Here is a 27,344-nt window from a genome sequence, read left to right as displayed (position 1 = left end):
ATAGAATAACAACAACAACAACAAAAAAAACAGCAAGTAGATGAATAAATGAAATTCTTCTGTAACCTGTATCCTAAACTGTACCAATATAATTGTTTTGCAAATGAAATTGTACTTCTAACCCCAACGCACAAACAGTTAAAGTAAAGCTGCTCTAGTAGAGCCTGGAAAGCAGGGGGCTGGCGGGAGAAGCCTGCAGTGCTGGCTACCCAGAAGGGCTGAATACGTATCTCAGAGACCCTAAGCACTAGAGATCAGGGTGCCCACCTCCTTCACATATGTAATTCAAACTAAAAACAATACTAAATTATAACACACAAAATTCACATGCTATGAAATTAAAATTGTTTTTTGCTTTTGAAATGGAGTGTTGCTCTTATTGCCCAGGCTGGAGTTTCATAGCATGATCTCTGCTCATTGCAACCTCCGACTCCCAGATTCAAGCGATTCTCCTGCCTCAGCCTCCTGAGTAGCTGGGATTACAGGCATGCACCACCACACCCAGCTAATTTTGTATTTTTAGTAGAGATGGGGTTTCTCCATGTTGGTCAGGCTGGTCTCGAGCTCCCAACCTCAGGTGATTCGCTTGCCTCAGCCTCCCAAAAGTGCTGGGATTACAGGCATGAACCATGGCACCCAGCCCATTTTTTTCTTCTAACTGAAACAAATCGGAAAAAAAATTTTTACCCAGCTGTCTTTTGGCATCCCTGCTCAGTGCAGTGGGCTTACTTGGCAGTGCAGCTCCACTGTTCAGATTCCCCTCGGCTCCCCAGGCTCCTCAAAATACAGTTTGAAAGTCACAAGTTGCACTGTTCTCCAAAGGCCCTTCCAGAGCTACTGTTGCAGGATTCTAGAGCTGGCCATAGATGGAGTCGGGTGTCAGAGGACACAGAAAGCTCTTTCTCCCTGTTTTACTCTTCTCAATACTCAAATGTGTCCTTCGCTGGGCTATTCTTCCCCATGTAACACGGCTTCCAATCACTTCCACCTCTCCCTCCTATGAAAGAAAAATTTTGTCTCCCAAATGAGAGGTAAGCAAACCATACACTCAGCATCTTTAATTGCACACTAGAAACATTTGCTTGAAAAAAAGAGGACTCTAAGCTTCTCCTATCTGACTTCTATTTGACTTTTCTGGCATGAGTGCGTAAAACCTTGTTTCTTGGTACATTAACCAATAGTCATACATTAATTTATCATTTGCCTCACAGATCTATTGTTTGTTATTTCTAATCAATGGTTCATGTTGGACATGGCCCAAACCATTTATGTCACAAATGTATGCCTATCACTGATAAGAATGTGATGTTTTTATGACTGTAGGAAGTAAAACATCAGTCAGGCCTACTCTCATCATTTTGAACTAGCATACTTTATCTGCTATTTGCCTCCTTAGCAAATAATAAGCTTTGACATATGTTCAGTATAAGTTTGTCTAAGAAATTGCACTAAAACCACCTGAGCTTACCAGCAGAAAAGCCACTAGTACCATCATCTGATGCCATCCCATCAGATGACAGGTCCTATACCTGTAAACTGGACGTAAATTACTCCTCCTCAGTCCATAGGGGTTACGTAACTTAGCCAATTTAATGGAGAAGTCAATAATCCCAAAATGACTATTTTGTATCCACTAACAAGACTGAATGTAAGGAGGAGAAAAAACAATGTAGTTTCTATAAAAGAGGAAAAAAAGTTTATTTATTTATTTAGAGATGGAGTCTCGCTCAGTTGCCTAGGCTGGAGTAAAGTAGTGTGATCTCAGCTCACTGCAACCTTCGCCTCCCAGGTTCAAGCGAACCGGTGCCTCGGCCTCTTGAGTAGCTGGGATTACAGGTGTGCACCACCATGCCCTAATTTTTGTATTTTTTTGTAGAGACGGGGTTTTACCATGTTGGACAGGCTGGTATTGAACTCCTGGCTTCAAGTGATCCACCTACCTCAGTCTCCCAAAGTGCTGGGATTGCAGGCATGAGCCATCAGACCTGGCCAAATTTAATTTTTTCCAAAGGTAGAAAATTTTTTCTCTCTATCAAGTATTCCAGTTGATCCAATTTAGGCAGGAAAGGGGAAGCCCTACTGCCTGATTAGGAAACACCAAGTTTTACTTCTAGGACCGTTTTTCTTAAGCCACTAAAAGTCCTTTTGCAAAAGAAAGAATTGGTTCCAGCCAATCCCGCCACTGGGCAAGTTTTCTAGTTATATAAAAAATTATATAAATTTCACAAATTAAAATTTCCCACAAGTTGATAGTTGCAGGGTAACTGGATTCAAGGCAACAAGCCTCTGTTATCTACTCACCAGACTCACTAGAAAGTAACTTTTTCCTCTCTGACAAGACAATATTGTTTTTCTTTTTGGTTGAGTACTGTTATGACAAGTAACTCTGTCGAGGATATTCATTTATTTATTCATATGCCGAATACTTGGTATTTGCAAGATACTCTCTCAGGAGTTACTATTACTTACTCCTTATTACTCTATGCTTCAAGAAGCACAGAGAAGTGAAGTACCACTCCCCTTATTTCCTCAAACACAGGGTCATACGAGCCAGCATTTGCTTAACAAATTGTAATTTGTTTAAATTTGTAAAAACAGAAATTTGTTTCATTTCATAATTCATATTATTTGTATTTGCTTAATACATCCCATTCATTAACTTATTAAAAGTTCACAGAAATCCTATGTGGGGATTTTACAGCTATGAAAAGTAAAGCTGGCTGGGCGTGGTGGCTCACACCTGTAATCCCAGAGCTCTGGGAGGCCGAGGAGGGTGGATCACGAGGTCAGGAGTTTGAGATCAGCCTGGCCAATATGGTGAAACCCCATCTCTTCTAAAAATACAAAAAATTGGCTGAGTGTGGTGGTGGGTGCCTGTAGTGTCAGCTGCTCAGGAGGTTGAGGCAGGAGAATTGCTTGAACCTGGGAGGTGGAGGTTGTAGAGAGCCAAGATCGCGCCACTGCACTCCAGGCTGGGGGACAGAGCAAGACTCCATCTCAGAAAAAAAAAAACCTAAAGCTGAAGAGGTTAGCCAGCTATTGATCATAAAGCTAAGTGAACAGGATTCAAACTCAGGAATCTTGATCCTGAACTTACCTCTACACTACAGCTACCGCCAAAGAGTCCACACAGACCCAGTGTGTAAGCATGGAGTATACCAGACCCACAGCTTTCTTCTAAGTCCAGGTCAAACATTGTTTTTAGCTGAATGTTTTAGCCATTCCATACTTAGAGAATTAAGAAGAGATACCCAGTCTAAAAAGATCAGTACTTCCAATTCTGGTAATGGTGGACTAGACTATTTGGACCAGGCCTTTTACTGAAGACAGCTAGAAAAGTGGGATCAAAAAAACCTGCTTCAAGGCACTAAGAGCTAATGAAATAATGAAGAATTACCAGTCTAAGATTTGGGAGAAGGCAAAAATCCAGGGAGGTGAGCCTGTCATTTGGGGTAGCTTTTCCCCTCATGGAGAATGGAGACTAAGCAGTTGTGACAGACTCCGGAGGCTAAGGGTACAAAAGCTGGAGTTTAAGACTATCAAGATAGGGAGTAAAATTTCTGCACTTGAGCTTGGACCTTTAAAAAGCACCCTTAGTGCTAAGGATGGACTGGAAGTATACCAGTCCTCCCAGAGACTACAACTCAGCTTTGCATTATCATAGCTCATGAAATTAAATTAAGGAATCTCCAAGTGTTTGGCAGAAGCAAATATGCATCCTCTCTGGAGGCAATTACATCACAATAGGCCTCAAATTATTATTTTTTTGCAAATATAATGTCCAACACATAACCAAAATTAATTAAGAATGCAAAAAGACAGGATGATAAAAACAAAATAATCAGAAACAACAGACAATAGAAAAAAAGGCTACAGGGGCTCCAGATATTGGAGTCATCAGACAGACGCATAGTTTTAATAACCTTGCTTACTATGTTCAAGGAGGAAAAAACTGCAAGTGTGAGAATTTTGACAGAGAATTTGAAATTATAAGAAAGAACACACAGATATTTTTAAAGAACCAAATAGAAGTTACAAGTGGTGGCTCACACCTGTGATCCCAGCACTTTGGGAGGGAAAGGCAGGTGGATCACTTGAGCTCAGGAATTCAAGATCAGCCTAAGCAACATGGCAAAATCCCATCTCCACAAAAAAAAATTTTTTTTTAATTAGCCAGGCATGGTGTGCACCTGTAGTCTCAGTTACTCAGGAGGCTGAGGTGGGAGGATCACCTGAACCCAGGAGGCTAAGGCTGCAGAGAGCCATGATTGGGCCACTGCACTCCAGTCTGGGCAACCAAGTGAGACCCTGTCTCAAAAAACAACAACAACAAAGAGAACCAAACAGAAATTCTAGAACAGAAAAATATAATAGAAATTTAAAATTCAGCAGATGGTCTTAAAAATTCAGTAGATTAACCATAGTTAAAGAGAGAATTAGTCAACTGGAAGAAAGCCAGGGGAAAATATTTAGCATGACGTAGGGAGAAATAAAAGGATGGAAAATACAGGGAAAAAAATAGGTACGAGAGATGGAGGATATAGTGACAAGGCACAACATAAATATATTGGAGTAACAGAAGGAGAAAAGAAAGAATGAGGCAGAAACAATATTGAAATAAATAATAACAGAATTTTCCCAAACTGATGAAATACATCAATTTGCATACTAAAGTCCCATGAACTCCTAGCAGAATATATAAACTGAAATCCATAATTAGAAATGTAGTAAATCTAGCTGGGAGCTCACACTTGTTAATCCCAACACTTTGGGAGGCCGAGGTGGGTAGGTCAGGAATTTGAGACCAGTCTAGCCAATATGGTGAAACGCTGTCTCTACTAAAAATAGAAAACTTAGCCAGGCATGGCAGCACATGCCTGTAGTCCCAGCTACTCAGAAGGCTGAGGCAGGAAAATCATTTGAACCCAGGAGGCAGGATTGCAGTGTGCCAAGACTGCACCACTGCACCTGTCGCCTGGGCGACAGGGTGAGACTCCATTTGAAAAAAGAAATATAGTAAATATGCTGAGACCCAATGATAAAGAGAAATAAGACAGAATATCTTCAAATGAGAAACAATTAGATTGACAACCAACTTCGCAACAGAAACAATGGAATTAAAAAACAGCAGAATGATCTCCTCAAAGAGGTGAAAAGAAACAGCTGCTAAGGATAATGGTGCAATAAGACATTTTCAGACTGGACACAGTGGCTCACACCTGGAATCCCAGCACTTTGGGAGGCAAAGGTGGGTGGATCATTTGAGGTAAGGAGTTCAAGAACATCTGGCCAACATGGTGAAACTGTGTCTCTACTAAATATACAAAAATTAGCTGGATGTGGTGGCACACGCCTGTAATCCCAGCTACTTGGGAGACTGAGGCAAGAGAATCACTTGAACCCAGGAGGTGGTGGTTGCAGTGAGCCAAGATCACACACTGTACTGCAGCCTGGGTGACAGAGTAAGAATCTGTCTCAAAAAAAAAAAAAAGATACTTTCAGAAAAAAAATACAGAATAACAGTGTTCAAGAGCAATAACAAATAGTGGAAGAAATAGAATTAAGGTATTTCGATTTTCTTGTATTGCCTAAGAAAGGGCAGAAGAATCAAATCATATTAGACTTTGTTAAATCCAGGATGCGTATAATAATCTCTGTGGTAGCCACTAAAATTATCAGTAAAAGAGTGCATAATTTCCAGGGGAAAACAGGAGAGGAGAAAAACATCAACAGGACAAATAGAAAGCACAGAGAAAGATGGTGGATCTAAACCCAGAGTGACAAGGACTGTTAGGGTATATACAAATACAGGTAAAACAGATACATACATTTTTTATAAGAGACACCTGGGGATTAGAAAGGTTAAAAGTCAAAGGATACGAGTAAAAACCTGTGTAACCGTGACTCACCTACGCTGGTAGCACCATCCTAGCATAAGGCCAAGTAGACTTTTCAGCAAAAAGTATTACTAGAGATACCAGAAAGGTAAAGTGAGTTTCTATTTTTATGTACCTCATCTCAGAATTATAAGGAGAAATAGACAAATCCACAATTTTAGTCAGTGATTTCAAGACATCCCTCTCAGATACTGATAAAACAAAAAGCTTGCGGGGAAAGGCAGGAGGAACAGAACAGATGCTATCAACAAAGCCCAGAGATGATGAGATACATGATGTGCTGGAACCGTATGTAGTCCTGGTGGCATTGGCAAGAGGCTTAACCTCTTTGAGCTTTCGTTTCCTCATTTGTAAAATGGAAATAATAACGAATAATTGCAACCACTTCATTGGGATGTGGTGGAGGTTAAATGAGCTAATGCACATCAAGCACTGAGGACAACACCTAGTACACAGTAAGGGCTTCCCAAAGTTAAACTGAGCTGGGGAACTCAGCATCATTCCTGAATTAAAAAGGAGTTCAGAGGCCCTGCCATTAGTTAGGGTGTCATGACTGCTTAGTGACTGATCTGGACCCAATGTAGGAAAACCACAGTGAAAAGTTTTTTTAAGCAAAAAACTTTTAAGCTGTCCCCAGCTTGAACCTCCCACCGGAAACCTACAGCCTCCACATCTGAGCTGCAGCTAACAGTCAACTTTTGAGAGCTTGCCAATGGTTATCCAACTGGTTTTACTGCCAGAGAGTTCACTGAGGAAGAGGGCAATAAAAGAAGTGACTTCCTGCTGGCAGGCAAGCTTAATTATCCCAAAGTGGGAGAAGAGGCAGATAAAGGCAGGTGGCTTCTTATGGGTGTGGCCTTAGCTCAGCACTCCCAGAGCTCTGGGCAGATCATGCTCCGGCTGTTTTGTTTCCACCAGCCACGGTGGCCAGAGGAGACAGCTAGAACCAGCTTCGAGTCACTGATGCTGGGGCGTCCAAAAATTCATGACTCTTCATGTATTTTGCAGAATGTGAGCAAGGCTGATGGTTCCCAAGGCACCGGACTAGAGGGTTTACCAGTGTTGTCTACCTTATAGGACCCCTTCCAAAGGCTCCACCTTTAGAAGATGCTGCTGAGGTTGCCAGGGAAGAATGGAACATGTAAGCCAGACAGAGAGGGCAATTCAAGTTCCTAGATGCGGGGCCCTCACTGGCCACTCTGTAGCCTGGGGAACCTCACAACTCTGTCCCAGGAGCTGATCCCACTTGAAGACCTTTGTGCTTACTGTTCTTTCTCAGAATGCTCTTTCCCTCCCCTGTCCATTGTCTCAACGTCCATGACCTCAACCTAAATGTTATGTTTTAGTAAAGTTTCTCTGGACCCCCACTCTGTTAAACTACCACTCTTACCTTGTTTTATTTTCTGCATACACTTTTCACAATCTAAAATTAGCTCATTTGTTGCTTGTTTGTTTTTATTGGCTTTTTTCCTACCAGGCTAAAGACTTGTTCCTTTGCTCCCTCAAAGGCAAGCTCTAGGAGAGTAAAAGCCTCATCTCTCGTGTATTGTTGTGTCCTCAGCACCTATCACAGGGCCTGTCAATCATTAAGTGCCAACAAATATAAAATCAATGAAGAAATGAATATAGGAAGACTATTTCAGATGTGAGCTTACTCATGGAACATAATTGACTAAAGAGGTCCAGAAAGAATCTTCATCCCTGCAAAAGTTCCAGTTATCTTAAATGTCAGAACCTTGTCTCCAAAATAACATGGCATCCTCTGATTTTATCATTTTCTATGCTCTTTGTACATTCAGAAAGGATTATGGGGGCTTCTTTCTTCCCCAGCCCACCCTGTACATGCCAGGCAGAGGAGAACTGGCCTTTCAGAATGAAGTCCTCCAGGATTCCCACTTGTTGATTTGCTTGGGCTGGTAAGCTCAAATTTGAGTTCTGACTCCATGTGCTCAGGAGCTGGGCACTGAGGTGGGGAGGGAGGAGCAGGAGTTGGGGAAGCACAGTTGTTGCCCAAGATGTGAATCTTTCTGTTCTCAGAAGAGGACAGGGAGGCTGACAAAAGGGGAAGCACATTTCCCATGCCAAGTACAATATGAGAAGGACAAACCAGCTTCACATTTACTCTTGGAAGTATTTCTCCTCCCATTGTGTAAGAGTTAGCCTCAAACATTTACCAACCCAGCACAGTCATTTCATCAGGGGCCTTTGGTCCAAATAAAGGGGCCAGAGGAAGGAAAGGACAGGACATACAACTACCAAAAAATGTGAAATGAATCAAATCACAGGCTTTTCTCCAATGACCCAAAGTCCCTAAGGAGTACTCTGTTCTCATTTCACCCCAACTGGCCCCTGTCTATCCAAACTTCCTAACAAGCTACGGAGTTGTTCCCTGCCTGAGTTTCCATCTGCTTCTCTGTGGCTGGAAACATGGAAAAACACCAGGGTATTTCAAAGAGATCAGAACACAGCCAGAGCTGTGTAAGGCAGCACGTATCATCTGACCCAACCAATCAGAGTCTTAGAAACCAACAGAGAGCTAGCAGAGGAGAAAGCCCAGGCCAAATCCCCAGCATCCTGTTTAAGCCACTACCATCCATCATTGCCATTTGCCAGTGACTAAGTGTCTGCTGTGTGGTGGGCTGACAAAGGAGACTGTCCATGAGAGGGGCTGGCAGGAGGCTCCGTGACAGAGCTACGGGAGCACTGGTCAGCGGTAATGCGTTGCCTCAATGTGTGAGCCTGAACAGGTGGCTCTCCCAAAGTGGGCCTCATGTGTGTGAAAGGCAGAATAATGCCCACCGCCACCACCAAAGACATCTATGTCCTGGTCTCCGGAATCTTGAATATGAAAAAGGAAGCATGACTCAGAGGGCAGAGCCGAAAGAAGAGAAGGAAAAGGAACTTTGCAGATGTGACTAAAGTCAAGGACTTTGAGATGAGATTATCCGGATATGCAGGTGGGTGTAACCTAATCACATGGCTGTAACCTGATCATGTGGCCCTTAAAAGTGAAGAAGGCTGCACGAGGCCCCGGGATTAAAAAAAAAAAAAAGTGAAGGCAAAAGAGTGGGTCAGAGAGATGTGACAAGAGAAGTACTTGATTTACTCTCACTAGCTTTGAAGATGGAGGAAAGGAGCTATGAGACAAGGAAGGCAGTGGCCTCTAGAAGTAGGGAATGGCCCTCAGCTCACAGCCAGCAACAAAACAGTGACCTTGGCCCTATAACCACAGGAACTGAATTCTGCCAACAACTCAAATAAGCAGGAAACTGATTCTCCCCTAGAGCCTCCAGGAAGAAATACAGCCTGATGACACCTTGATTTTATTTTCACAGACCTATATTGGACTTCTGATGTGCAGAACTATAATAAATTTGTAGGCATCTTTTCAAGCCCCTAAATTTGTGGTAATTTGTTATAGCAGCACCAGAAAACAAATACATACTGTATGATCCTGAGTAAGTCAGTCTTGCCAGCTGGACCTGGGTTTTACTGTCCATCAATTGGAATGGATGGACAGGGTGATCTCAAAAGGTCTGGCCAGCTCTCAAGGACTGACTGCTCTTCTGACATCCAACCTCCCCCACAGCCATGTCCCCAGTTCCAGGATGGTCTTGGGTGGAAAGTTGTTAGAGAAAAAACGGAAAAGAGTAAAAGGAAGAGAAAACCAATCTTTAAAAAGCCCAAAGGTGTTTCCTAAGGCACCTACTACCTTAGGAAACAAATAGAAAGAGTTCCTGTTTTGCTGTTTGCTAATTCCTTGGTCATACCCAGAAAATGAAGTGGGAAGTCTGGGAGAACCGGATGAAAGCTCCAGTATCACCTGGTAGGTGTGTCCAGAGCACTGAGTTAAGAAGGAGTCCAAGGCCTGGTGGTGGGTAAGGAGCAAGGTATTAATTACGAATGTCTGCCTGGGGCAGGGGATTAGCAGTGGAGACATTTTTGCCAGGTTTGTGTCATCATTAATTAAAACTCATTTGAGGAATCCATTTCATTTTCTCTGTCTCTTCTTCTCCCGCCTCTGTTTCATTTTTCCGGAATGAATATAATGGGTCACTAGCAAGAAACATATCCAATCAGCCAATCAGAGTGCAAATCAATAAAATAAGGAAGCTCTAGCTCTATACAACTAAGCAATTTAAAGTATATGGGTTAGACGTCGAATCTGGCTTGCTGTTGTTTAATGGGCCAGGCAATTGTACTTCTGACCAATTCCCCTTCCTAACTACCTACATCTTAGCCTTTACTGCTAGATGTCTCCATTCTCTCTTGAGGTTCACCTCCTGTTTCTCTAGTGAGTTGGAAGGGTACTAGGTCCCTAGAGCTCCACTAGAACAGTGTCTATCAAATTCTCACTTAACTTCCCCCAGGTCACCCTGAAAGTAAGTGACAGAGGCAAGATCTAAACCTGATTCCCCCAATTCCAATGAAGTTCAGAGGATAGGCCCTGGAGCCAGGCTGCCTTCATTCAAATTATAGCTCTGCCACTTACTTTCTGTGTGATCACGGGCGAGTTACTCTCTTTGGACCTGTTTCCTCATCTGTAAAATGGAGGTGATGACAGTCCCTCCCTAACAGGATTGTAGTAAAGCCTACATGAATTAATAAAAGTAAAATATTTAGAGTTATGCCCAACTTATAGTAAGCACTCAGTAAATGACAAGTATGATCATTATAACATCATTCAGCTTACTGGGCCAGTCAGAGTTTGTGAGGACAATCTAGGGTGTGGCAATGCCAACATTTACTCCTATACTCCAATAAACTGTGTTTGTGAGTACACGTACCTATTTTTTATGCCAGTGCCAAGCGTGGTAGTGTAAGCGCAACCAAGATTATCCTCTTTCCTTGGAAGTATTTTCTTTGTTTGCATGTTTCAATCCATAGAGGAGAAACAGAGGCAGAAGAAGGATTGGAATACGGCTGGGAAAATATTTGAGGCTGTGACTGGCCCTTATCCCCTTGGTCTGTCACCAAGGGCCCAGGATCTGACCCAACCACAAGCCCCCAGAGTCTCTCATTTGTTTTGTGTCTCTAACACCTCGCCACAGCTCAGTGGTTCTCTGGCTGTTCTCTGGGACTCCCCAGGCCTTTTGAGGCATGGAGCGTCAGTTCTGAGGTCTGGGGAGGTCAGTTTGTGGAAGACTTCATGAAGCATGACTTGTAACCCCCACAGCATGATTCATAAACCCAGAACAGCTGGGAACAGGAGGTCCCAGTTGGGGCAGGAAAACACTGTTTGGTGTTTTCAGTTGTTACTGCAGAAGCACATGATGTCCTGCCTTGCGTGTGTCTAGAGGGCTGTGCTGCCTTGCGTGTGTCTAGAGGACTGCTGTGCCACCCACATAACCAAAGAGCATGCCATGCTCAACCATAGACAAACAAACATCTGTTCCACACCCGCATCTTCATTTTACAAATGTGTGAGGGCATGGCCCAGAGAGGGGAAATGCCTCCATCAAGGTAACCCAGAGGGTCTCCTGACCCCCAGAGAACCATTCTTCCTCCTCCCACCTCCATCCCATTCAGGCATCCCCAATCCTTCCAAAACAGGTGCCCACTGCAGTGGCACCAGGCATCATAGCAGATGTTCAAGGAATCTGACAGTTGTGCGACTGCGCAGCCTTCACCACCACACCCTGGAGCTTTCAGGACCTTAGTATTCACTACAGACACACCGGAGACGACTCAGCCCCCAGGGGCAGCAGGATTCCAGCTGATCCAGAAGAAACAAGTGCAGCTGCATGAGTAAGAGTGCAGCCTGGCCCTCAATCAGAATAACAGTCCCTGAGATTTGAATGGATTTGGGGGGTTTACACCTTTCATCCTTTCACTCAGTAGGTATGTATGAAGCACCTACTGTTAGCCAGTCCCTGTGCCAAGAGCTGAGGATGCCTCAGAGATGACGATACACAGGCAGTCCCTAACCTCAAGAAACTGGCATAGGGGTGAGTAGGGAACAAAAGAACCGGCAACTGGAACAACTATGTCCTCAGGAAAGGGGCAGAGAACCAGCAGGAGGGAGAGTGAAGGAAGGCTTCTCTCCAAGATGCTTTTCTCACGTCCTTTCTCGTTTCCTTTCTGCATGCAAAACAAACACAAAACCAAAACGAAAATGTTTTCCCCATTTCACTGATGGAAAAACAAGGATGGTAAAGCAGCTAGTGACAACCAGAGCTGGAACCCGCCACTCCGGACTCCAAACTCCTGGCGCCTTCTACGCGGGGCCTGGAGAAAAGCGGGACAGAGAAGCAGCTGTCTTGAGCCGTGCAAAGACCCAAATCCAGCGCAGCGCCCAAGCAGGTGCTCAGGCCCGGGCGCTGAACCCTGACGCTGGGCCTGGAGAGCCAGGAGGTGGCAGTCCACCCGAGAAGGCTTCCCGAGAAGGCAAAGGCAGGGGACCCAGAGAGAATCCTGTCCCTGAGTGGGGCTGGGGCTCGCCCACCCAAGCTCCGCCTCCCCAGGCCCAATATTCTGTGCACGAAGTGGCTCGAACTTAGGGGTTGACAGCGGGAGAAAAGGGAGGAGGGGATGAGGGGAAGAAATGCAAAAGTGATGAAGAGAGAGACATGAGGGAGGAGAGAGAGGACATAAAGAGAGCTGGGAGCCCTGGGGAAGGGGCCGCACGAGAGCGAGGTCGCGAGTCCGAAAGGATCGGCTCTGCCAGACTCCCACAAACAACCCGCCGGTGTCCCCACTCACCCCAGATCCCGGCGAGTCTGCGGAAAGTTCCCAGGGTAGAGATGGCTCGGTGCTTCTGAGGGTCCCCAGAACCGCACGGGATCTGGAGGCTGGAAGCGACCCCTAGATCCGGAACCTCGGCTCCAGGTAGCGCCCGGAACTTGCCCCGGCTCCTCCGAGCCCCGGGAGGCACGGCTGGCTCTGGAATGCGCGGCCGCTGGGGACCGCCCCCGGAACGCCCCGGCCCGGGGCCCCGGCACACCAGGCTCAGCTCCTCCTCCAGCGTCCCCTGCGGGCTGCGGGGAGGAAGGAACCTGCGAGGACAGTAGAGACAGGGCGTCTCGAGCTCCCCTCCCACCTTGCACAGACTCGCTGCGTGGCCCTGGACAAGTCACTCGGCTTCTCGGCGGTCTCCGCTCTCTGGATTGTAAACCGAGGGATCGCCTAAAATGTGTCCTCCAAGACCTTTTCAGCTGTAGTCTAGACATGGGAAAGAAAGTCTAGCGAGTGGGTTTGGACGGAGGAGCCGGACTCAGATCCTGCTTTGCAATGTCGGAAGTGTGGGGTCCTTCGGGGGCTTTGCCTCTCTGTTTCATTCTCTGTAAGGTGGGAAAGGTAACACCTGTGTCCCAGCCCTGCTGTGAGGATTGGTTTAGAGGACCAGTGTGAAGCTGGTTGGTTCTCTGCCAGAACATGAGTTTGAGCATCCTGTTTATTTTGTGGTAACAATGAAATAGCCCAACTCAAGGTGATCAACAGCCCAATAGAATACAGCATCTTAGAGGCTTCCCAGGCCACTATGGGTGGCCCGGCATCCACGCAGGACGTTGCCAATTCTGCAATCTTCTGTCCCCTCCATGTGATCCATGGAATGCCATCTCAGCACCAACACTTTTTAATTTACAGTTTTCTTTAACCTTACTTTTCTGAAAAAAGGAGCCCAAGCCTTGACTATCAGTGAGACCCTGGGCAGTCTTGGAGCCCAGTCATGTTTTGGAGGGTTTGGAAAGAGCCATACTGTCTTGCCCAGGCCTAAACTTGATACGGTGTGGGCCCTGAACTTAGAACTTACTCCCTGCTGTTTCCTCTGATTCAGGGATGAGGTCAGCAGAAATTACCTCTAAATCATCATTATCAGATACCATCTTCTTAAGCCAAGGACAATGAAGAGAAAGGGGATTCACATGGGAAATGATTTGACAAAAACCCTAAGGGCTGTCACCCAACAACATGTTTTATTCAAAAGAGATAATGTGGGATCCTAAAAACAAGGACAACTCAATTCTGAACAGTTTAATACAAAGCCCTCATTTAATAGCAAAAAAAGAGTTGAGTTAGGACAGTCTTTTTTTAATTTTTAATTTTTGAGACGGAGTCTCGCTTTGTCACCAGGCTAGAGTGCAGTGGTGTGATCTTGGCTTACTGCAACAAGAGGACAATCTTTGTACAACGTTTTCCCTGGTTAGAAGAGTTCCTCTGGGTGGACAGCTGTAACTCCATGTGCCCTGCCATGAACATTGACTTCCTTCTGAGACAAGGGGAAGCTTAGGACTGGAGCCAGCTAAGGCCTAGTCTCCCTTTCCATTTAGCAGTTTATTAGTATCTCTTTAACACTTACTTGCCCTGGGACCCTAAAAGAATCCAGAAATAAAGTTTGAATCTGCATGGGATCATACCACGTTAAGTCAGCTGCCTTGGCTGGACTGATTTTGCTAAGAGAGCACTGAAGGGAAGAATAATGGATGCTGTGTTGGGATGTAGGAGAAGGGAAAATAGCCAATTTCAGCAATCAAGCTTTTGTTACAGCAAAAGCCAGGGAAGACTCACAACTTCCTTGGTCCTCTATTACAACTATTCCAAAGAGAAAACCATCAGGAGCTCAAAGAAATAATACTCTCTCAGAGAGCCCCTGGGAGTGGGGGAAACTCATACAGAAGAAGTTGTAGTCTAATGACATTGGTTTCCATCAAAACATGGCCTTGGCCAGGCGCAGTGGCTCATACCTGTAATTCCAGCATTTTGGGAGGCTGAGGCAGGCGGATAACCTGAGGTCAGGAGTTCCAGACCACCCTGGCCAACATGGTAAAACCCCGTATCTACTAAAAATACAAAAATTAGCTGGGCATGGTGGCAGGCACCTGTAATCCCAGCTACTGAAGAGGCTGAGGCAGTAGGATCGCTTGAACCCTGGAGGCAGAGGCTGCAGTGAGCCAAACTGCCCCACTGCACTCGAGCCTAGGTGACAGAGACTCTGTATCCAAAAAGCAAACAAACAAGTCACTGCCTAAAGGGGCACCCATTAGGATGCAATGCATAGCAAATACCCTCTCTAGGAATCATATCTACATAAGACTTTTTATTTTCATTTTTTACTTGTACAAATGTATTTATTTAGTTGCAGGGAATAATATAATATATTGTATTAGAAATCAGAAAACCAAAATTTTGAGTCTGTCATCCAGTAGCTAAAGGATCATTAATGTCTCAGTTTCCTTACTTGTAAAAACAGTAAAATGAGACCTATTCCTCACATCTGGTACAATTATGATGAGTAAAGATTGTATTCATGTACAGCAGATCCCTGAATAATATCCTTCCGTTATAACGTTGATGAGGAAAAACAATTGGTTCCCTGATGGGACCACTGTCTGTGTGGAGTTTACATATTCTCCCCATGTCTTCGTGAGTTTTCTTCAGGTACCCCGGTCAGTTTCCTCCCACGTCCCAAAGATGTGCATGTTAGGCAAACTGGCATGTCTATGCAGTCCCAGTGTGAATGACTGTGGGTGTGTCTGAGTGTGTTCTGTAATGGGATGGTGTCCTGTCCAGGGCTGGTTACTGCCTTGAGCCCTGAGCTGCCAGGACAGGCTCTGGCCACCCGAACTCTAAACTAAAATAAGCAGGTAAATAATTTTCTTCCTTATTTTTACTAATCTTTCTTAAATGTATGTATGGCTCACAATTATTTCAATGTTCAATATTGGAAGTGTTTTAGTCTTTATTTAGAAGTTTGGTGGGTTTTGTTATCAGAAATATGCTGTAGGAACTTAACTCTTGTTTATGTCCATTAGTTTATGGTAAAATTGGTTTCCTTATATATAGCTTCACTTAAAATCAAAGTTTCCAAGAACCTACCAAGGAGGCTGAGTGAAGAATTACTGTATTCCTTTATTTGAAGCTATTTATTCAATATCTCTTACACGTTCTAGGCACTAAGGAAGACAAATTATCTTTATTTATTGTGCTTACATCTAGTGGGAAAATATTCACAAAAAAATAAGCAAATAAATAAGCAAAATGATATCAGTTTGTGAAACCATGAAAAACAGAGCAAGATGACGTGAGAGTGATGAAGAGTGTTTTATCGTGGAGATTGTAGTTAATCTGAATTTCCTAAATAGTTTATGTCATCAGTCATCAGTGATTATGTTACTCTGTAATATACCAGCTTAAACATAATTTCCAAGGTCTCTAATTAACTGAGAATTTAGATTGATACTAGATCAAGGAAACTGATGAATAATCTTAGCTGCTCAGATAATTTCTAAGAAAGATAGAATGCAAAAACATTGGTCACCAAGCATGATATTATACACCATTTGCACACCTTTGCCTCTTATTTTTATATGTTTGAGAGTTGATAAACCTTTGGATTATATTAATGTATATGCTTTATTTTACCACTTAAAGAAATGCAAAAAGGGCCGGCACGGTGGCTCACACCTGTAATCCCAGCACTATGGGAAGCTGAGGTGGGTGGATCACTTGAGGCCAGGAGTTTGAAACCAGCCTCGCCAACGTGGCAAAAGCCTGTCTGTACTAAACATACAAAAATAGGTGGGGATGGTGGTGCATGCCTGTAATCCTAGCTACTCAGGAAGCCAAGGTACAAGAATCGCTTGAACCTGGGAGGTGGAGGTTGCGGTGAGATGAGATTGCACCACTCCACTTCAGCCTGGTTGAGAGAGCAAGACTCTGTATCAAGAAAAAAAAAAAAATGCAAAAGGGATGTGTGGCCACAGGAGACATTATAATGATTGCTTTTGACCTATGCTGGCCTGCTAAATGTCTGTATATTTCAAGTCATACTCAGTTACTTGCCTGCCATTATCTCTGTGAGGAAATAAAAGAGGAAACAGAAATTGGTTAAAAGTTGTGATTTATATGGGCCATTAAGACTATACTAAGAAATGAAATAGCACAGAAATAGGAAGGTGCATATACAATTATAAGTGCAGCTTGGCTTATTAAGGGAAAAGTGAGTAAATTTTGTCTGGAAGCAAAACGAATGTACCAGACTGTGAAAGATCAGTAAATACATATGTTTGTTTGTTTTGTTTTTTGAGACAGAGTCTTACTGTGTTGCCCAGGCTGGAGTCCAATGGTATGATCTCAGCTCACTGCAACCTCTGCCTCCCAAGTTCAAGCAATTCTCCTGCCTCAGCCTCCCCAGTAGCTGGGATTACAGGTGTGCACCACCATGCCCAGCTAATTTTTTGTATTTTTTAATAGAGACAGGGTTTCGCCATGTTGGTGAGGCTGGTCCTGACATCAGGTGATCTGCCCACCTCAGCCTCCCAAAGTGCTAGGATCACAGGCATGAGCCACCATGCCCACCCCCTCAATATAGACACGTATTTGAATGGGCAAATTGAAGTTTGAGGAAAATAACACTTTGTTTTCCTTGACTTATAGTACCTGCAAATAATGAGTGTGGAAAGAGACAATGAAGTATGTTAAGGTTGCGACTAAACTGGCTCTGCTTTAATGGGCTCACTCATAAAACTTTTAAAAAGGATTGTGAATCCTTTACTGGCAATTCTTATATTAATGCAACAGTAGAATTTAATTTTCTTTTTCTCTATGTTAAAATGACAAACTAGTTTTAGAATATTCACTTTGTTCTTAAGAAGGGATAGTAACAGTTATTTCTAATTTCTATGTTATCTGCCTGAAAAGGAGATGTATATCTAATCAGAATAAATTTCGCCACTTTATGCTGACTTTGTCATGCCCTTGACAACTCAAAAACAAAACGAAACAACAACAGTTCTTCATTTCTGAAATAGCTGAAGTTCCTTACAATTGTACCTTTAGTTGTGTTTACGCAGCGTATTGTCACTCAGGTAAATAGAGAGCCAAACTACAATCTTTCATTGTTCCTAGGCATCTATGCTTCTGTCTTATGCTAGCAATAATTCTTCTTTGAAAACTCTTTTTAATGTTGCATTCCCATGATCAGTTCCAGAATTCAGAAAAAATGTAATTTTTACATGTGATTTTACATGTCAAACCACAGTTGGTGCTTCTTAAATGGCTAAAATACTAAGGATTTAGCATTTTAGTCTCTCATATTATAACACATGATGTGTTGTTCATAAGAAGGATGCAATAATTAATTAGGTATTTTGATATGCTCCATATTTCTTTCTTTTCTTTTCTTTTTTTTTTGACATAGTCTTACTCTGTTGCCCAGGCTGGAGTGCAGTGGTGCAATCTTGGCTCACCACAACCTCTGCCTCTCGGGTTCAAATGATTCTCCTGCTTCAGTCTCCCAAGTACCTGGGATTACAAGGGCACCATCACACCCAGCTAATTTTTGTATTTGTAGTAGAGACAGGGTTTCACCATGTTGGCCAGGCTGGTCGCAAACTCCTGACCTCAGGTGACCAGCTGCCTCGGCCTTTCAAAATACTGGGATTGCAGGTGTGTACCGCTGTGCCTGGCCTGCTCCATGTTTCCTAATTGGCTAAATAGTGTTGTCAGAATTTCATCATATATTAAACCCACAAGATGTCTAATAAAAAAAGTTAAGTCTTATCTTCTTTATGTTACTTTTTAAAGTAGATTTATCCTTGTCCCCATGTCCATAGTATATTCTTACCCTTGAGGAAACACTGACAAAATCCACAACAATAGAAGATTTTATTTTTCCCTATTCTGATATAGTTGTTTACTGTAATAAATTAATAGAGTCTTCAGGTAGGAGGATTCAAGATGGCGCGGTAAGAACAACTCAGGATCGCAGCTCTCAGTGAACGCTCAGAGGGTGCTACAGGTGTACCCCAGACAAGCAGGGCCTAGAGTGGACCTCAGCAGTCGTACAGCGGAGGGGCTAGACTGGTAGAAGAAAAACAAAGTAACAGAAATACCTCATCATCAACAATCTGGGCGTCCACTCAGAGACCCAATCGAAAAGTCAGCAACTACTCAGACGACAGGTGGATAAATCCACAAAGATGGGAAGAAACCAGCGCAAAAAGGAGGAAAACACCCGAAACCAGAACACCTCGCCTCCTACAAAGGACCAAAACTCCTCACCAGCAAGAAAACAAAGCTGGACGGAGAATGACTGTGACAAAATGACAGAATCAGACTTCAGAAGGTAGGTAATGAGAAACTTCTGTGAGCTAAAAGAACATGTTCTAAATCAATGCAAAGAAACTAAGAACCTTGAAAAAAGATTAGAGGAAATGATAACAACAATGGATAACTTAGAGAGGAATATGAATGAATTGAAGGAGCTGAAAAACACAACACGAGAACTTCGCGAAGCATGCACAAGTTTCAACAGCTGAATTGACCAAGCAGAAGAAAGAATATCAGAAGTCGAAGATCAACTCAATGAAATAAAATGAGAAACCAAGATTAGAGGAAAAAACGCAAAAAGGAATGAACAAAGTCTCCAGGAAATGAGGGACTATGTGAAGAGACCTAACCTACGTTTGATAGGTGTACCAGAAGGGGATGAAGAGAACGAATTCAAGCTGGAAAATACTCTTCAGGATATTATCCAGGAAAATTTCCCCAACCTAGCAAGGCAGGCCAAAACTCATATCCAGGAAATACAGAGAACACCACAAAGATATTCCACAAGAAGAGCAACCCCAAGGCACATAATCGTCAGATTCACCAGGGTTGAAATGAAGGAGAAAATACTAAGGGCAGCCAGAGAGAAAGGTTGGGTCATCCAAAAAGGGAAGCCCATTAGACTAACAGCAGATCTCTCGGCAGAAACTCTACAAGCAAGAAGAGAGTGGGGACCAATATTCAACATCTTTAAAGAAAATAACTTTCAACCCAGAATTACATATCCAGCCAAACTGAGCTTCAGAAGTGAAGGAAAAATAAAATCCTTTGCAAACAAGCAAGTACTCAGAGATTTTGTCACCACCAGGTCTGCTTTACAAGAGCTCCTGAAAGAGGCACTACACGTAGAAAGGAACAACCAGTACCAGCCATGCCAAAAACACACTAAATGCTAAAGAGCATCAACATAATGAAGAATCTTCATCAACTAACGGGCATAACAGCCAGCTAGCATCAAAATGGCAGTATCAAATTCACACATAACAATATTAACCCTAAATATAAATGGGCTAAATGCACCAATCAAAAGACACAGAATGGCAAATTGGATAAAAAATCAAAACCCATCAGTGTGCTGTATCCAGGAAACCCATCTCTCATGCAAGGATACACAAAGGCTCAAAATAAAGGGATGGAGGAAGATTTACCAAGCAAATGGAGAGCAAAAAAAAAAGCAGGAGTTGCAATTCTCATCTCTGATAAAATAGACTTTAAAGCAACAAAGATCAAAAGAGACAAAGAAGGTCATTACATAATGGTAAAAGGATCGATACAACAAAAAGAGCTAATGATCCTAAATATATATGGACCCAATACAGGAGCACCCAGATATATAAGGCAAGTTCTTAATGACTTACAAAGAGACTTAGACTCCCACACAATAATAGTGGGAGACTTTAACACTCCACTGTCAATATTAGACAGATCAACCAGACAGAAAATTAACAAGAATATCCAGGGCTTGAACTCAGACCTGGAACAAGCAAACATGATAGACATTTACAGAACTCTCCACCCCAAATCCACAGAATATACATTCTTCTCACCACCACATCACACCTACTCGAAAATTGACCACATAACTGGAAGTAAAGCACTCCTCAGCAAATGCAAAACAACGGAAACCATAACAAACAGTCTCTCAGATCATAGTGCAATCAAGTTAGAACTCAGAATTCAGAAACTAACTCAGAACCGCACAGCTTCATGGAAACTGAACAACTGGCTCTTGAATGTTGACTGGATAAACAATGAAATGAAGGCAGAAATAAAGAAGTTCTTCGAAACCAATGAGAACAAAGACACAACATACCAGAATCTCTGGGACACATTTAAAGCAGTCTCTAGAGGAAAATATACAGCAGTAAGTGCCCATATGAGAAGAGTGGAGAAATGCACAATTGACACCCTATTGTCAAAATTGAAAGAGCTAGAGGAGCAAGATCAGAAAAACTCAAAACCTAGCAGAAGACAAGAAATAACTAAGATCAGAGCAGAACTGAAGGAGATAGAGACATGAAAAACCCTTCAAAAAATCAATAAATCCAAGAGCTGGTTTTTTGAAGAGATCAACAAAATAGACAGACCACTAGCCAGACTGATAAAAAAGAAAAGAGAGAACAACCAAATAGATGCAATAAAAAATAATCAAGGGGAAATCACCACAGATTCCACAGAAATTCACACCATCATCAGAGAATATTACAAACAACTCTATGCACATAAACTAGTAAACCTGGAAGAAATGGGTAAATTCCTGGACACCTGTGTCCTCCCAAGCCTAAACCAGGAGGAAGCTGAAACTATGGATAGACCAATAACAAGGTCTGAAGTCGAGGCAGCAATTAAGAGCCTACCACACAAAAAAAAGCCCAGGTCTAGATGGGTTCACAGCCGAATTCTACCAGACACACAAAGAGGAACTGGTACCATTCCTTCTGAAACTATTCCAAATAATCCAAAAAGAGGGAATCCTTCCCAAATCATTTTATGAGACCAACATCATCCTGTTACCAAAACCCAGCAGAGACTCAACAAGAAAAGAAAACTTCAGGCCAATATCCATAATGAACATAGATGCAAAAATCTTCAATAAAATACTGGCAAGCCGATTGCAACAGCACATCAAAAAACTTATCCATCATGATCAAGTAGGATTCATCTTGAGGATGCAAGGCTGGTTCAACATACGCAAGTCTATAAACGTAATTCACCACATAAACAGAACTAAAAACAAAAACCACATGATTATCTCAATTGACGCAGAGAAGGCATTTGACAAAATACAACAGCCCTTTATGCTAAAAACCCTCAATAAATTTGGTATCGGTGGAACGTATCTCAAAGTAATAAAAGCTATTTACGACAAACCAATATCATACTGATATTTTGGGCAATATCATACTGAATGGGCCAAAACTGGAAGCATTCCCTTTGAAATCTGGCACTAGACAAGGATGCCCTCTCTCACCACTCCTATTCAATATAGTACTGGAAGTTCTAGCCAGAGCAATCAGGCAAGAAAAAGAAATAAAGGGTATTCAAATAGGAAAGGTGGAAGCCAAATTGTCACTATTTGCAGACGACATGATAGTATACCTAGAATACTCCATTGCCTCAGCCCAAAAACTCCTGAAACTGATAAGCAACTTCAGCAAAGTCTCAGGATATAAAATCAGTGTGCAAAAATCACAAGCATTCCTATACACCAATAACAGACTTAAAGAAAGCCAAATCAAGAACAAACTGCCATTCACAAGTGCTACAAAAAGAATAAAATACCTAGGAATATAACTCATAAGGAACGTAAGGGACCTCTTCAAGGAAAACTACAAACCACTGCTCAACGAAATAAGAGAGGACACAAACAGATGGAGAAACATTCCATGTTCATGGTTAGGAAGAATTAATATCGTGAAAATGGCTATACTGCCCAAAGTAATTTACAGAATCAATGCTATCCCCATCAAGCTACCATTGGCTTTCTTCACAGAACTGGAAAAAACCACCATGAACTTCATATGGAACCAAAAGAGAGCCCGCATAGCCAAGTCAATTCTAAGCAAAAAGAACACAGTGGGGGGCATCACACTACCGGATTTCAAACTATACTACAAGGCTACAGTAATCAAAACAGCATGGTACTGGTACCAAAACAGAGATATAGACCAATGGAACAAAAGAGAGGCATCGGAGGCAACACAACATATCTACAACCATACAATCTTTGATAAACCTGACAAAAACAAGCAATGGGAAAAGGATTCCTTGTTTAACAAATGGTGTTGGGAAAACTGGCTAGCCATGTGCAGAAAGCAGAAACTGGACCCCTTCCTGACACCTTACACTAAAATTAACTCCAGATGGATTAAAGACTTAAACATAAGACCTGGCACCATAAAAACCCTAGAAGAAAATCTAGGCAAAACCATTCAGGACATAGGAGTAGGCAAGGACTTCATGACCAAAACACCAAAAGCATTGGCAACAAAAGCCAAAATAGACAAATGGGACCTAATGAAACTCCACAGCTTCTGCACGGCAAAAGAAACAGTCACTAGAGTGAATTGGCAACCAACAGAATGGGAAAAAATTTTTGCAGTCTACCCATCTGACAAAGGGCTGATATCCAGAATTTACAAAGAACTCAAACAGATTTACAGGAAAAAAACAAACAAGCCCATTCAAAAATGGGCAAAGGATATGAACAGACACTTTACAAAAGAAGATATACAAGAGGCCAACAAACATATGAAAAAATGCTCATCATCACTGGTCATCAGAGAGATGCAAATCAAAACCACATTGAGATACCATCTCACGCCAGTTAGAATGGCGATCATTAAAAAATCTGGAGACAACAGATGCTGGAGAGGATGTGGAGAAATAGGAACACTTTTACACTGTTGGTGGGAGTGTAAACTAGTTCAACCATTGTGGAAGACAGTGTGGCGATTCCTCAAGGCCTTAGAAATAGAAATTCCAATTGACCCAGCAATCCCATTACTGGGTATATATCCAAAGGACTATAAATTGTTCTACTATAAGGACACATGCACATGAATGTTCATTGCAGCACTGTTTATATTAGCAAAGACCTGGAACCAACCCAAATGCCCATCGATGATAGACTGGACTGGGAAAATGTGGCACATATACACCATGGAATATTATGCAGCAATCAAAAATGATGAGTTTGAGTCGTTTGTAGGGACATGGATGAATCTGGAGAACATCATTCTCAGCAAACTGACACAAGAACAGAAAATGAAATACCACATATTCTCACTCATAGGTGGGTGATGAAAAATGAGATCACATGGACACAGGGAAGGGAGTACCAAACACTGGGGTATATTGGGGGGAAGAGGGGAGGGACAGCGGCGGGGGAGCTGGGGAGGGATAGCCTGGGGAGAAATACCAAATGTGGGTGAAGGGGAGGAAGGCAGCAAAACACACTGCCATGTGTGTACCTATGCAAATGTCTTGCATGTTCTGCACATGCACCCCAAAACCTAAAATGCAATAAAAAATAAAATAAAATAAAAAAAATAGAGCCTTCAGTTTAATCAACAAAAGATGGTTTTCATTTTTCTTCCATGCTTGCCTAAAGAGTCTATAAGCTAAAGAGTCATCAACACAGGACAGCCCCAGAGCCTTGGTGAAAAAGATAGTACCAGATGCTCTTAGCTGAAATAGACTTATAGGGCCAGCCTTCTCAGTATTCACTGACTTCTGACCACAAGTAGACATCTATAGACTGAACCACAGCACTGAATCAGGATTGCTAGGACTCTTTAGTCCTGAAGCAAAAAGCCATGGAAGTATACTGCTGATCCAAGACTTGTGAGTCAAGAATGAATCACATGAGCCTAATAAGCCAACAAGGGAAATGTAATCATGGTTATTTGTTTTGGAATACAGTGAGATTGTTTTTAATGTCCCATTTTCTGATGAGTACAAAAGAAAGTCCTTTCTTCTTGATCTTCTGCTAACCCTCAATTTAGCAAACAATGCTTATTGCAAACTGAAATAAAATATTTTTAATGATACCTTGTTTCCCTGGCCTGTCAGAATTCAAGAGCATATATTTTTACTGAGTCCTTGGCTACGTAATTATTTGAACAGATTCAATGAATCTGCCATCGTTTTTACCAGATTGTATTGAAAAAAGCAATCATATGATCAAAGCCATCCAAAGAGTTATATTTGAGAAGAAATTCATTTAATAAGCTATAATCATATAACCATTAAAGAAGAAGTGCTGTACTTCCTGTGTGGAAGTGAGGCTACAAAGCCTTCCCAGGAAACTGGTCTGGTACCCATCATTTGGCTTACAAGGTTTCAGCATTGTGCTAGTAATGTGTATTAAGCTTCTCTTGCATTGTTTTAAAGAAATATCTGAGACTGGGTAATTTATAAAAGGCTTAACTGGCTTATGGTTCTGTAGGCTGTATGGGAAGCATCACTTACAATCATAGCGGAAGTGAAGCAGGAGCAGGCACGTCACATGGCGAAAGCAAGAGCAAGAAAGAAAGTGGGGAGGTGTTATACACTTTTAAATGACCAGATCTCAAGAGAACTCACTATCATGAGCACAGTACCAAGGGGATGGTAGTAAACCATTCATGAGAAATCTGCCTGATCCAGTCACCTCCTACTAGGTCCCATCTCCAACAGTGGAATTACATTTCAGCATGAAATTTGGGCAGGGACAACATCCAAACTACATCATAAGGCTTACTTACCGTCATGCCAGCAAATTTAGCAAACACTAAGGACCCTGAGAAAAGAGAAATTCACTCACTTCTAAAGACTGGATATAAAATCAGATGGAAATTACTGTCTTGGCGTTGGTTTTCTGATATTGGAATAAAGGAGCAAAGAAAATAAATTTTAAAATATAAATTATTACTTTAGAAAATATTCATTTGATCCAAAAGAAAGCAGTCAAGGAAGAATTAGAGTGAACATACTTAAAAGATATAAAACAAAAAGTGAAGTAGCAGATGTAAATCCAACTATATCAATAATAACATTAAATGCAAATGGATTAAACAGTCCAATCAAAAGGCAGTGATTGCCAGACTGGATTTTAAAAATGCAAAAATCTAACCGATATTCTGTCTTCAGGATCTAACCTACATTCTGTCTTCAGGAGGCACACTGTAGATTCAAAACTATACATAGATTGAAAGCAAAAGAAAGGAAATACATATATATAAGGCAAACAGTAGCCATGGAAAAGCTGTAGTAAAAATAAAAAAAGATTATAATGGAGCTGAAAAATTTCTATCACTTAGTGACACTGTAGCCATTGTAACATGATAGCACAACACATTACTTATGTGTTTGTAGTGATGCTGGTTTAAACAAACCTACTACATTGCCAGACATATAAAAGAACAGCAAATACAATCATGTATAGTACATAATACGTGATAATCCCAGCACTTTGGGAGGCTGAGGCAGGTGGATCACGAGGTCAAGAGTTCAAGACCAGCATGGCCAACATAGTGAAACCCAGTCTCCACTGAAAATACAAAAAATTAGCTGGGTGTGGTGGCAGGCTCCTGTAATCCCAGCTACTCAGGAGGCTGAGGCAGGAGAATTGCTTGAACCCAGGAGGGAGAGGTTGCAGTGAGCCAAGATCATACCATTGCACTCCAGCCTAGGGGACAGAGCGAGACTACATCTCAAATAATAATAGCAATAATAATAATAATAAATGACTATATTGCTGGTTTAAAAAACAAAAAGAAAGCCAAAGTGTACAGAAAATGTAGATTTTTAAAACAAAAAAGGCCTGGTACAGTGGTTCAAGCCTGTAATCCCAGCACTTTAGGAGGCCAAGGCAGGTGGATCACTCGAGGTCAGGAGTTCAAGATCAGCCTGGCCAATACGGCAAAAGCCCATCTCTGCTAAAAATACAAAAATTGACCAGCCATGGTGGTGCTCACCTGTAATCCCAGTTACTCAAGTGACTGAGATACAAGAATTGCTTGAACCCGGGAGGTGAAGGTTGCAGCGAGCCAAGATTGTGCCGTTGCACTCCAGCCTGGGTGACAGAATGAGACTCTTTCTCAAAAACAACAAAAACAAACATTACTAGAGATAAAGAGGCACATTTTGTGTTAAAGAGTTAATCCATCAGGAAATTATAACAATTATAAATATATGCACTAATAAAAGAGAAAAAATAACATAAAGATTGATAGAATTTAGGGAAGAAGTAGACAATTTAACAGTTGTCAAAGATCCCAATACCTAACTTTCAATATTGTATAGAACAAACAGGCAGAGGATCAACAAGAAAGTAGAAGAACTGAACAATACCATATACACTCTAGACCTAAAACACATCTAAAGAGCACTTTACCAAACAACAGAGTAATACATACTACATACTCTTCTCACATGTACATAGAATACTATCGAGAATTGGACATACGCAAGGCCATGAAACAAGTTGCAATAAATTTAAATAGACTGAACTCTTGCAAAGTATATTCTCCAATCACAATTAAGTGAAATTGAAAATCAAGAACAGAAAGAAATTCAGAGTATTAACATATATATGAAAATAAAACAACACACTATCAGTGTATCAAAGAAGTAATGACACAAAAAATATAAAGTACTTTAAGATGAATGAAAATGAAGACACAGCTATGGGATGCAGCTATGGGATGTAGTTAAAACAGTATGTAGAGGAAAATTTACAGCTATAAATGCCTGCATTAAAAAGGAAGACAGATCTCACATCAACAACCTAATCTACCAACTAAGACACTGGAAAAATAAGAGAAAACTAAATCAAAAGCAATTATAAAGAAGAAAATAATAAGGATTAAAATGCATGTCCACAAAATCCGAGAAAAGGAAAACCAAGAAAAC

At 42.0% G+C, this 27,344-nt stretch overlaps 1 protein-coding gene across 2 annotated transcripts in view; it reads right to left on the bottom strand.

The window, feature by feature from the left end:
- The window catches only part of SMIM3 (small integral membrane protein 3), a 44,381-nt gene that overhangs the window by 7,424 nt on the left and 9,613 nt on the right, over positions 1 to 27,344 (bottom strand). The window contains exon 1 of one of the 2 annotated variants that reach the window (XM_008987989.4): positions 12,600 to 12,781. The exons of the other annotated variant lie outside the window; for it this stretch is intronic. The gene's annotated coding sequence lies outside the window, so the exon portion shown is untranslated. Of the gene's footprint in view, positions 1 to 12,599; positions 12,782 to 27,344 lie in introns of those variants that run through there. 2 annotated transcript variants of the gene reach the window in all.

Source organism: Callithrix jacchus, chromosome 2, assembly GCF_049354715.1.
Source record: "Callithrix jacchus isolate 240 chromosome 2, calJac240_pri, whole genome shotgun sequence".
Taxonomy (NCBI): domain Eukaryota; kingdom Metazoa; phylum Chordata; class Mammalia; order Primates; family Cebidae; genus Callithrix; species Callithrix jacchus.
Note: the sequence above shows the minus strand (reverse complement) of the source record. Positions and strands in the feature narration are given on the sequence as shown.